The sequence below is a fragment of the Protopterus annectens genome, chromosome 5.part0 (assembly GCF_019279795.1).
Source record: "Protopterus annectens isolate FY-2018-M chromosome 5.part0, PAN1.0, whole genome shotgun sequence".
Taxonomy (NCBI): Eukaryota; Metazoa; Chordata; order Ceratodontiformes; family Protopteridae; genus Protopterus; species Protopterus annectens.
The window spans coordinates 523,483,090-523,495,612 of NC_056735.1; positions in this window are offsets into that span (position 1 = coordinate 523,483,090).

Below are 12,523 nucleotides of genomic sequence, written 5' to 3' on the forward strand. Positions count from 1 at the left end.
CTTACCTTTTGTTTAATGCCAAACAGTTTATGTGACTTTACTGTATAAAGAAATTTTAGAAGTAGGTTGTTTCTCAGTGCATAAACATTTTATTTGGTCTTATTAATGCATTTTAAATACTTCTGCCTGTTGTAGTGATATGGCAGAATTGTAGCAATATGGTAGAATGTCATAGAACAGCACTGTTTGGCAAGTTTTATCGTTGTTCAGTACTTAAATGATATGTAAATATTTCAAAATGTTGTATTGTCAGATAATTTTATGGTTGGGTCTTGATACATCAGAGAAGCTTTCTTTTGTGTTGGCTCTGTGGTCAAGTGACTCATCGTAAGGAGAAAACATATTGTTCTTAATCTATCTTCTCTTCTAATTCTGAGTTTATCCAGTATTGGTGTTAGTACATTTAGAGTTGGAACTGTACAAACAAACCCTACACAATGGGACTGTTTCCTAATGCATAAGCACTTTTGTATGATATTATGGGTCACAATGATTTGGGTTGCCATTGTTTTGGTGTTTAGGTATTACATATGCAAAGTTTTGAGTCTCTCTGAAGAGAGGCCTTAGGTGGTATTCATAGTTCTTATGTGAATATGTAAAGGTTATTTGCAATCTCTGTGTGTAAGCACAGCTAACCTGCAATTCATAATTTTGCTAATGCATGATGGTAGTGAATTGGCATAAGCAAATTAAGTCATAATGAGATGCAAATGAGAAATGATGCAAAATGGCTTATGGTAATGAAGTCATCTCCTGCCTACTTGCAGTTCATAGTCAAAGTTTCACATTTTCCCTGCTGTCTGCAGATTTGTTATAAAAGGCAGTGTCACTCCTATTCTATCTACTTTTTAATCCACAAAGATGTTGTCATTTGCTGCTATCCTTCCAATTTCCCAGAGTGAGCTGCTTATCTTAGCTGAGCCAAAACTCCTTGTGCCTAGCGGGATTTACCAGCAGACAAAGCGAAGAGCTAGAAAGAAAATCGCTCACTGTAATTTTGAGAATCAGAAGATACTTGAAATACTCAGGATGGGCCAAGATATTGTAAGGGTCTTAGTGAGTATGTGAAACTGGGAGGATGCGTGGCCTTCTTACCCTATGGATACAAAGGTATAATTGTTTCAAGGACCTTCCAGAGAAGACTGGGAACAAGTTTGGTATCTCACAGACTTCTGCCTTGAGGATACTATAGCAGTTCCTGGATGTAATCTTGGCACTTGTGGATCAGTATATCTATTTTTCAGTGTCACCTCAGGACCAAGCCAGGACTATGCATGCCTATTATGGGTGGCATATTTCCCTGTGTTGTTTGGTGTAATAGATTACACCCATGTTGCAATTAGGGCCCCACCTGGTCCACAGGAGAAGTGGTAACACAATAAGAAGGGCCACCATTCCATCAGCTGATATGCAGTGTGTGATGCATGGGGTACATCATCAACACCTGTGCCCAGCATCTTGGCGGTGCAGATGACACTCATATCTGACATACTAGCTCGTTCTACTGCCTCTTTCTGCTTGTTAGGACATCCAGTGGTCATCTTATTCGTAAGCAGAAAATATCTTTTCTCATTTTTCTATTTTATTTAAGTAGATATTCATGGCAAAATGCATTTATGAATACTAAAACAATTTTTATTGCACCCTTTTTTTCCTTCAGGTGATGCTGGATACTAAGTGTAACCATGGCTCATGATACTAGTGAAAAATCCAAGTGATATTGCAGGAGAAACCTACAACACAGCTCAATCCCAGACCTGTATTGTCATTGAGAAGGTCTTTGGTCTCTTGAAGAGTAATTTTAGGTACCTGAATGAGTCTGTGGGTGCCTTTCAGTATGACCCAGCTACTGCATGCATTGCAGGATATTTACTGCATGTTGCATTCTGAACAACATGATCATGGGCTGGTCTGGTGTTGAAGTGACCCTGCTGTCACTGCAGTTCCCAGTTCCAGTCCTACTATGACTAATGATGACCAGCTGGCAGAAGTATTAAGGGACCCCAAGTGACAAGTTTGTGTATGGCATGTGGCTGCACAGGTAAAGGGTGGTGTCTAGTCCACAACTATGGACCATGGCATTCAGGTTAGTGTTTCCTTTCTTGTAAAAATCAGATAGAGTATATTTGGTACATGCAGTGACATCTATGGGCTATGCTGTATTGTGCATGGTATGTTGTCACTGTTCATCTAACATTCCTTCTCATCCTTAAATAATATATTTTTTAATTATAGAATGGTATTCATGTTATTGTTTGTAAAATCACACCTGAGTGGTCACTGAATCTTCATATAAGGAATAATCACGTTTAACTGTTTTGTACAATACATTGGTGTATCTACGTATGCATTGTTGCCTCACAGCAAGAGGTTCTCCCATTCGATTCTCGGCTGGAGTGCGGGGAGTGCCTTCTGTGTGGAGTCTGCATGTCCTCCCTACAGTTGGATGGAGTTCAAAAGACATGCATAAAAGGTTGGACATCGAGCTGGCACTTTGGCGTTCGTGAAAATCTACTGTCAATCATTAGCAGACCGGAGTTCCACTGTGGCAACCCATAACCAGGAAAAGCCAAAAGACAAACAACAACATCTATGTATGTATGTTCTGAATGCCCTCAAGTGGTACAATTAGTCAAAAGAGTTAGTTCAGTAATTAGCATGAGTTTATACATATGTTTTTAACATTATGCAATGTTTTCCCAGTTAGAACTATGTTGTTTGTGGAGTACTGTACATCACATTATTACATTTTGTCATATACAATAACGTGTGTCCTCAGAGACAAAAAAAAAAATCATTAGTGCAGTAGTGAGGGTGAAGAGTGAAGTAGCAATAGTGTTAGTTTACATGGCATGATGCTCATTTTAGTCTTTAATTTTCTTATTAGAGTTTCCCCTGTATATTATTACTAATAATACCAACAGTTGTAACAATGAGAATGCGTTAAGCATTTATGGTGTTAATGACTGCTTTTTTTCCACAATTCCATGAGTTTTTTACCAGCACCATTATAGGAATGAAATGGATGCAGTTAAAAAGTTTCAAGTCCCCCCCTCCCTTTTTTATTTAATAACTTATTCTCCTTTGAGTTAAACATTGACATATGTGTATGCAGAGCTCACATTTAAGTAGCTGAAATGTCACAAATGAATTACAGCAAGTCAAGGTCAAATATTTCATGCACATCTCCTAATGATAGGCTAGGTGAAGGGTGTAAGTGATTTTGAAGATACAACCCAAACAAGTATGGGCCTAAGACAGAGTTCTGTGGGACACCCTGACTGTAACCTAAAAATTCAACTGTCTAATTTTTGCATGATACTTGTCATTTCCTATGTACAAGCCATGCAGCTATTCATCTTATTAACATTACTTTAATAGCTAGGTGTACTAATTGATTGGTCAATATGTTGTTCATTGTACTGTCAAAAGCTGAAGTTAAGCCTAAATAAAGTATATCCAGCATACCTTTTATTCTGATAATTCTGACAACACATTATCCAGAATAAGTTTCTCCATTATTTTCCACATTGAGAAAGTAAACTTATGGATATACATGAGTCTGGGTTTATCCTATTCCATCTTTCCCTTAAAGATGAGTTTAATAAGTGCATGTCTCCAATTTTGAGGAATCTTGCAATACTTAAATCCCTGCTGAATAACAAATATAACGCTATTATAAGTTCATGCAGAAGTGTTCTCTGGCCATTATTATTAATTTCGTATCTTCCTTGTGAACACTCATTCCCTGGAACACAATGTCCAGTGTATTCCAATCCCTGGTAGGTTGTTTCATGATCTGAAGCAACTGTTCTTTATGAACATATGTCACAAATATTTTCCATACTAATGCTGTTGAATCAATATTACTTCAGTCTTTTTCTGGTAAATTTAAGTATGTAGCCACTATTAGTTCCTCTCTTGTGTTTCACACAAGAAAGGCATGAATTCATCTAGGTCATCAGCACTTGACTTTGGTGGCCTATACACCCCAACAACTGCTATATGTTCCAGGGTTGTCTTTTTTCTCACTATTATACCATCTACAGTATTGGTGCTTTCATCAAACAAGTAATAATCACAGGTCTCCTAGCAATCTTTAATCCCTATTTTAAGACCTCCACCTGATTTTTTTTTTTAGAATGTCTGTAACAGTAAAAACATTTATGCCCTGACAGAACTTGTTTCCAGGCGTCATTTCTAACCATGGTTCACAAACAATAACAAAATCAATCATAGGCAAATGCAATGAATTTTCCAATAAAAAACTTTATTACTAATGCTCTTAGCATTAACAGCCAGCTTAGATTTATCAGCTTTTGCTGTCTGTATATTGCTAGATTTTTAATCCAACAAAAGTCCTAACTTTTGTTAGTTAAATATTACAATATATTTGATGCAGCAATTCTTTTCCTGTGGTTTGACAACTGGACTCCATCCTGCCTAAATAAGTGTGCCCAGAATTAAGCTTGGATGTTCTACACATTTCCATGTTTTAAAACGGGCCATTTTTAATGTAGGTATTTACCCCCAACAATCTTATTCTTGCTGACGTCACTCTCAATGTGATTTATGAAAAACATGTTTTAACACTGTACAAGCTATGCTATCTAATAGGGCTGTAAGTTCCCTACTAACTGTTAGCAAGTCTTTGAAAATGAGATAATTTAAAGCAACATAAATAAAAACAGCTCTATACTTCCTTACATTACAGCATTCTAAGTCCGTACTCATATCTTGTATTTTTAGTCCTGACAAGCATAGCACTATTCAGTTTTCATTATCATCTCTGCAAATGTTAAGTATCAGTTCATCTAATAACTATATCTCCAACTGCTAGCATATAATTTCTGATCTGATGTGAAGAATCTCCTTCTTCTAATTCAGTTATGTCTGCTGTATTAGTTGTTATAAAAAAATATCTTGGTCAGCATTAGACTTATTAATTTCACCCTTTTCACTGCTTATTTCATTTGCAATCATACAGCTCTCATCAAGCTGTCTTTTCACTTCCATACCCTGAGCCATAGCATGATCTTGTCTTTCTCCTCTTTTTTTTTTTTTTTTTTTAAGTAATGATCTTTAATATTTCCAAGTTCAGTTTAAATTTTAGCCTGCCCCTCACCTCTTTTGTTCTACAATTTCTATTTGAAAAATTATGCAATTTTCTGTAGACTGAATGTTTTATGACTGAACAGTGTTATCACCCTCCATAATCCGTGTGTTAAATAGCAAAAACAGTGGATGTTTTCATATTTATTCTCTTTGCAGTATAGGCATTAATTAAGTTATTGTTCTTCCTAATTATTTGTCGTGAAATCATCCCTTCTTTTTTCTTTTATCTTTTTAATTTTCTTCTTCATCCCTGAATCTTCAGATTGCTGAAATACTTGCATACTGAATTCCATAGTTGTCATTGATAGTATCATGTTTAATAGGGGTTGCATGATCTTTACTGGCAGAGAACATTTAATTTCCTAAATGTGATATATTTATGATTTGCCTGATATTATTTATCTAATCAGTTCACTCATTAATATATATAATAACAGTTTTCCAATCTGCGCCAATTGATTTTTAAACATCTTTAGTAAGCCAAGATTTACTATTAATAGTAGTTAGCAAATCATTGGGCTTTTGACATGAAGAACATAAATTTTCAATGAGATCAGGTGTTACATTTTTGCATATATATCAGCATTTAACATGCTGGGCAAGATACTTGTGCTTTAGCAAATTGTTTACAGCATACTCATTTAAAGAACCCATCTTCAGCTACGAATAATTAAACAATTTTAAACTTCACCAAGGGCTAGTGACAAATTTCACTTATCCCAACTGCTAAGAAAAAAAATGGAATTTTCACATCTGACAGGTTTTTTTCAATTATAAAACATTGCCACTGGTCTCCATAGCACAAATATAATATTCCAGAAGATGACAAACAAAATCCTTATTCTCCCACACCAGCTATGCCACAGTCTACTTGGATAATAGTGTAATATTTTCTGAATACTGGGAGAGCCATCTGTCCAAAGTTCAAGCCATTTTGAAATGTCTTGCATCAGGCTGGATTTATGGCTAATCTAACAATGCTCAAGTTAGGGATGGCTGAAGCCTACTGTTTGAGCTATGTGATTGCCTGAGGGCTTGTGAAAAAGTAGAAGCAGGGTAAATTTAGCTGACACCAACCACTAAAAAGCACTTGCAAACATTGTTGGGCTTACATCACTATTATCAGAAGTTTTTCTCTGATTTTGACATTATTGCTTCCTCCCTGTTCTAACCAAAGCTAAAGGTCTACTGAAGGGAAAGTGGACAAATGCAATGCAATAACCCTTTAAACAGTTTTACAATAAGTTATATTTAGAGTCAGTATTCATAGCTCATAACTTTTTAAAACAATTTCTAGTAGATACTGATATGTCAGAAGTAGGTATAGGTGTAGTTTTGATTCACCTTTTGGATGGGAAAGAACACTCCATTTGTTCTATTAGTTGGAAGTTTAGAAATGCTCAAAAAGGATACTTAGCTATTGAGAGAGAACATGGAGGTCTGGCAATGCTTGAAACTGATACCTGGCTTTTGAAAGACAACATTTTGCTATGAAACAGGCTATCACTACACTATCTTTAAATATTGCCTCATAGGGAGTTTGCCCTGATCACAGATCATGCCCCTCTTCAATGGCTAATTCAACGCAAGGAAACCAACCCAAAGTTATCTCGGTGGGCACTCACCCTCCAGTCTGTTAGCTTTAGCACAATGCATTAGATGGGTTGCAGTCAGCTAAATGCACATTCTATACTGATGGGAATCGTGTCGCATAATGTCAGCTGGTACCCTTAAATGAGCTTTACTAGAAGGGCTAGACAGCATAGTACAGAAAGGTACTATAACATGGTAAGCTTCAAAACAAGCAAGGGTGAAAAAGTAATGAGCAAGATCTGTACAGTGTGATAATTACAGCATGGTGTCCTATCATAAACAAATTTGTAACCTTTGAGTCTGATAAGGGTCTACAGAGGGCACCAGATGCAGTTAAACAGACCAGATGGAAGAAAGTAGGCTACACTGATGATATCCCTCTGAAAAAAGGGTCCTGACTTTTGAGAAAAGAAGCCAGCTGGACGTATTACTGACTGGGTAGAAAATGATGCAGTTTTGCTGTTTCCCTTTGCTGGTGAAAAGAGATGATCTGTTACCTGGAGGCCTCTGTAAACACTTTTATTTTTGATAGCTACTGTGGCAGAGAACTATTTAGAAAGAAACATCTCATGTAAATGTACAAGTTTGCTGCACTATGAAAAGGATGGCATTGAAGGAGAATTAGGTGAATTTATGTTGAATCTGCACTCTGACTTTTATGATGAAAAATGCATTTACTTTCCGAATGTTCTTTGTTTATCAAATAAATCTGAATTGAAAAGTCAGAAAGCTGACTTTAGTGACAGCTTAGTTTGTCAGAAATAACCCTTTATATTACATTGGTGTTTTCAGTGGGTAAGCCAAACAATTTGTTCTATACTTTGGTCATAACCTTGCCCAGACAAAAAAAAATCAGGCAGGCCCCACCCGTGAAGTAATATATATATATATATATATATATATATATATATATATATATATATATATATATATATATATATATATATATATATATATATATATATTAATATGGGTCTACTTCTTTTGACCTAACTCTCATTTGCCTGACACCCATTTGCCTGAGACCAAATGACTGAAATCTAATTTGCCTGACACTTCATTTGCCCGACACTTCATTTGCCCGACAAGTATTATTAGCAAGAAAATGGAATATGCCCCCTTCCCCACTGCAGTGCGACCCTGGAGTTAGAATATACAGTTAGGGGTGGGTGGGGGGCACAGCCCCCCACAAGGGCGGGGGGGAGTGAAGCCCCCCACTTACTTTTGTTTTACTAAGCAATATTACATCAAAAGTTAACAATATCATATGAAATGAAGTGGGGGGCTTCGCACCCCGCACCCCCCGTTATGGGGGGCTGTGCCCCCCACACCCCCCTAACTATATATTCTAACTCCAGGATCACACTGCAGTGGGGAAGGGGGCATATTCCATTTTCTTGCTAATAATACTTGTCGGTCAAATGAAGTGTCGGGCAAATAAAGTGTCAGGCAAATGAAATTTCAGTCAAATGGGGGTCAGGAAAATGATTGTCAGGCAAATGAAAGTTAGGTCAAAAGAAGTAGACCCATATATATATATATATCTATATATATATATATATATATATATATATATATATATATATATAGGTTCCCTACGTTAGACCAACAGCATCGAAGGTTGACAATCAAAACACCGACGCCAGAAGAACGATGAAGCAGATCCTGACAAAGAAAACACCAACAGGGGTAACTTGTGAGCGTGGCTCGGTAAGTGTGCGATATTGAGGGACTTAGGGTTAGGGTGCAGGTAAGGTTATTGTGCGATAGTGAGCGCCTTAGGGTTAGACTGCGGGTAAGGTTAGTGTGCGATAGTGAGGGACTTAGGGTTAGGGTGCAGGTAAAGTAAGTGTGCGATAGTGAGGGACTTAGGGTTAGGGTGCAGATAAGGTGAGTGTGCAATAGTTAGGGACCTTAGGGTTAGGAACGGGTAAGGTGAGTGTGCAATAGTTAGGGTCCTTAGGGTTAGGGAGCGGGTAAGGTGAGTGTACAATAGTTACGGACCTTAGGGTTAGGGTCTGGATTAAGGTTAGTGCATAAATTGTTTTGTGTAAGGTGTGGTGTAGGTTTTTAGGTTGTTGGTGTGCTTGTGTTGTGTGTGTGCTGTGTGTAACAGTGAACTTTTTGTTTTGTTAAGTGTCGGGATTGTGGTGTGTCGGGCATGTGAACTTTCATGTTTTTGAGGTTTCGTTTTTCTGGCATCGGTGTTTTGAGTGTCGATCTTCCGAGCTGTCAGTCTAATGTAGGGAACCCATATATATATATATATATATATATATATATATATATATATATATATATATATATATATATATATATATATATATATATATATATATATATATATATATATATATATATATATATATATATATATATATATATATATATATATATATATATATATATATATATATATGTATAGATATAATAGACAAAAAAGAAGAAATATCTCAAAAGAAAGGAATTATTACTTAAACTCATTCAGAAACTGCATCAGTTATCATGTAGCCCAACTTTGTTGAGATGAACTCAATCAGGTACTCATATCATGTAGCCCAACTTTGTTGAGATGAACTCAATCAGGTAACACATCATCCACTTTAAGCTTGACAAGATAAAGAAACACCTGTTTTATGGTATCTATCTGCATATAGTAATTTATTACAGTCATGACATAGTAGCGTCAGTATACAAATAATATGCAAATAGTAATGCATATATAATGTCTGAGTGTGTCTTCTGTGCCTGCATTTTAGCGTGTGCCTTCTGGGTCTGCATTTTAGCATTTGCAGCTTTACAAATCATCTTTTCTCATGTCTCCTGAAATACATTAAATCCACCATGAATGTAGACTTCTTGATTTACAGTCCACCCAGGCAATTATCAAATCAAATAAGTCAGCCATGAAATAAATAACAAATAAATAAAACCTGTTACCCTTCAAATTTTGTTTGCATGTGTTATCCAAGTAAGTACATACTTTTCCTTTGTTTAGACATTCACATTTATTCAATTTAAATACAAGTCAGCCTTTATGCTAATATAGTCACTCAGTAATGTATTTCTTTAAAAATGGTATGCAGGCCACCATAACAAATTATCATTTCAAATGTAGTAAGCATATGCTAATGTGCTAGCAAAGCATATGGAAAATATCTAGCTCACTTCTATAAGACAAATCATGCTGTAATCTTCGAAAGCAAGAAGGCTTTAAAATGAGTGTCTCAGTCATTTAAATGTTTGAGAGGGGAATAAATTTGTATCATTTCAGAGTATAGTTGTAGATGTGTCAGGTTCATATGAGACTATATGATGATTAATATAGCAATAGCTAATGAGTGGGTGTGGCATATTAAAGATTTACCTAAGTTTGGTATGGTTTAACCACGAGGGCAAATCTAATACAAAGGGACCTATTACTCTTATTTGAAAACTGTTTCACCTGAAAATGGTTATTCCTCATGCTGAGAAAATCTGATGTTGACAAGATCAGGGTAACAGTGAAGTAAAACCGCATGATTACAGCAACCATTACGATAGTCTCATCTGTGCACTGCCAACATGTATGGACCTATACAAGATACTTGATACATGACATGTAATACAGTGAGGATGTAATATGTATCAGTTTGCCTAAACAAATAGAGCCACTTAGTTATGGACTGCAATACTTGACATGATTGTTACCATGGCAGTATCACAGGAGAAACCTACCACTTGCAACCTATCAATTTACTGCTGTTCACTATGTGAAAGCAGTACAACACTTTTACTCAAGTTTAGTCATTTTAACTTAAAATATAAATTATAAGAAACTGGCAGGCAAAAAGGCTGTACAGATACCTATTTTCTTATTGAAGATTTGAACCATTGAACTGCTTTGGGTTTGAAGAAGAATATAGTGGGCAATGAGTCAAGTATTAATCACCATTGCACCTCTCTGAATCTGTTAGATTCCATCAATACCTGTGTAACAGCAAACTGATCAGCTTCAAAGTGCATGGCACAAACACAAAGCATGGTAATTAATCCAAAATAGAAGTAAGCAGCGAGACCACCAGGCACTTCCGTCCACATAAATTTATTGTAAAAAACAGGGAAAGCACTTTCGCTTAATAGCTTCTTCAGACCACAAGGGCTTACCCTATTTTTTACAATAAATTTATGTGGACTGAAGTGCCTGGTGGTCTCGCTGCTTACTTCTATTTTGGATTAATTGCTCTTATTATTCTCAATAACGAGACCTTTGCCTGGTGGGGTGTACTTTGATTTGCTGTACAAAGCATGGTAAGTTCACAGGACTTCCTTTCTAGGCAGTTCAAGTCCCACAGCTAAAGTTTTCTCCATACCACATTCTAAAGAAAGTAGTACCACCTGTCCTTGTATGAGCAGCAATGTTGACAAATGTGCTGTGAAATGTAATTATCATTGTCACTGGCTTACATGAAGGAAGACATAAAGTTATATGTGACATGCACTTAAGCAGCATATGTACAGATAGCACATGTACCTCTATTTGCACTAAATTGACATTACACATTCTTAGGCTGCCAAGTATCATTATAGTCTGTTTCCACTAGGTGTGAGAATGCAAACTCTGTTCTGCAGTGTATATTCAGACATTTGCCTTTATTGTGTTCTCATCACATCAGAAAAGCCAGCATTAATGGCATTATTTATTGTGTGAAGCCTACAATTAATTTATAGAGAAATGCAATCATCTCTGCTTTTAATTAGCATTCAGATAAGGGAAATCACTGACATAACAATGACAGATTGCAGTGTGTAGTTTGTACCTTAGTACATGTCATTATTATATTATACCTACCGTCATACATTTATGTCTTCTTTATGTATGTATGAATGCATGTTGACTTCAACTCAGTTCTTTTCTTCACACTGCTTTACAATATTAACATGTAATATACCATCACTGTCACAGTTGTGACTATGAGAGTGTGTGATATGCATTCTGTTATGTTCATACTTGTTGCTTGTGGGCTATCCGCTGACACTACAGACCAAAACAGCTCAGATCAAGGGCACTTCAAGAACAGTAGCATATAATTCTCCTATCCTTACAATGATTAGTCTTCCTGGAAACCTCTTCTTAGTTTTTGTCTGTAGATAAATACCTTTAAACAACTCATCACCATAAAAGTGTCTGGGGTGCCTTCCAACCTTTACCTGCTTTGCAACCCCTTGAGCCTACATCCTTACCTTCCATCCAGAAGGTAGTTAGAGTTCAGTTCTTCACAAATTCAACATTAAGTGTTAAAGTAATGTTCCCATTCTATATCTCATGTACTCTAAGCATTGCTGGAGACTATACAAGAAGAGGTATATCAGGCTACTGGAAGAAGCCCAGAAGAAAGCCACCAAAATGTTGCTTTGGGTAGAAAGCAAAGGTTATGACAACAGATAGAAGGGCTAGATTTCATCTCAGCTCACTAGAGAACAGAGAGAACAGAAGAGGTCCAGTAGACATAATAATGATGCACAAGGACATGTCAGGGAGATGTGAAGGGCTGTCCTGAACAGGAGGGACAGAGTACGGATGAGTACACAGGTAGGATATTTTAGGGATGATTGCTTGCTGGATTTGCAAAACTACTTCTTCAATGAGAAGTTTGTAGATCCATGAAAGTGACTTGAATCTAGGAAAGGCAATCTATGGAGCCACTCAAAAGTGAATAGGTCAGGTAAAAAAAAAACTGAGGGCAAAAATAAGGATAGGCAGTGGTTGCAGTGCTGAAAGCTCTTGTATAGTTATCAGAAAAGAAATATTACCTTTTGTCTTTGAGTGAGTATA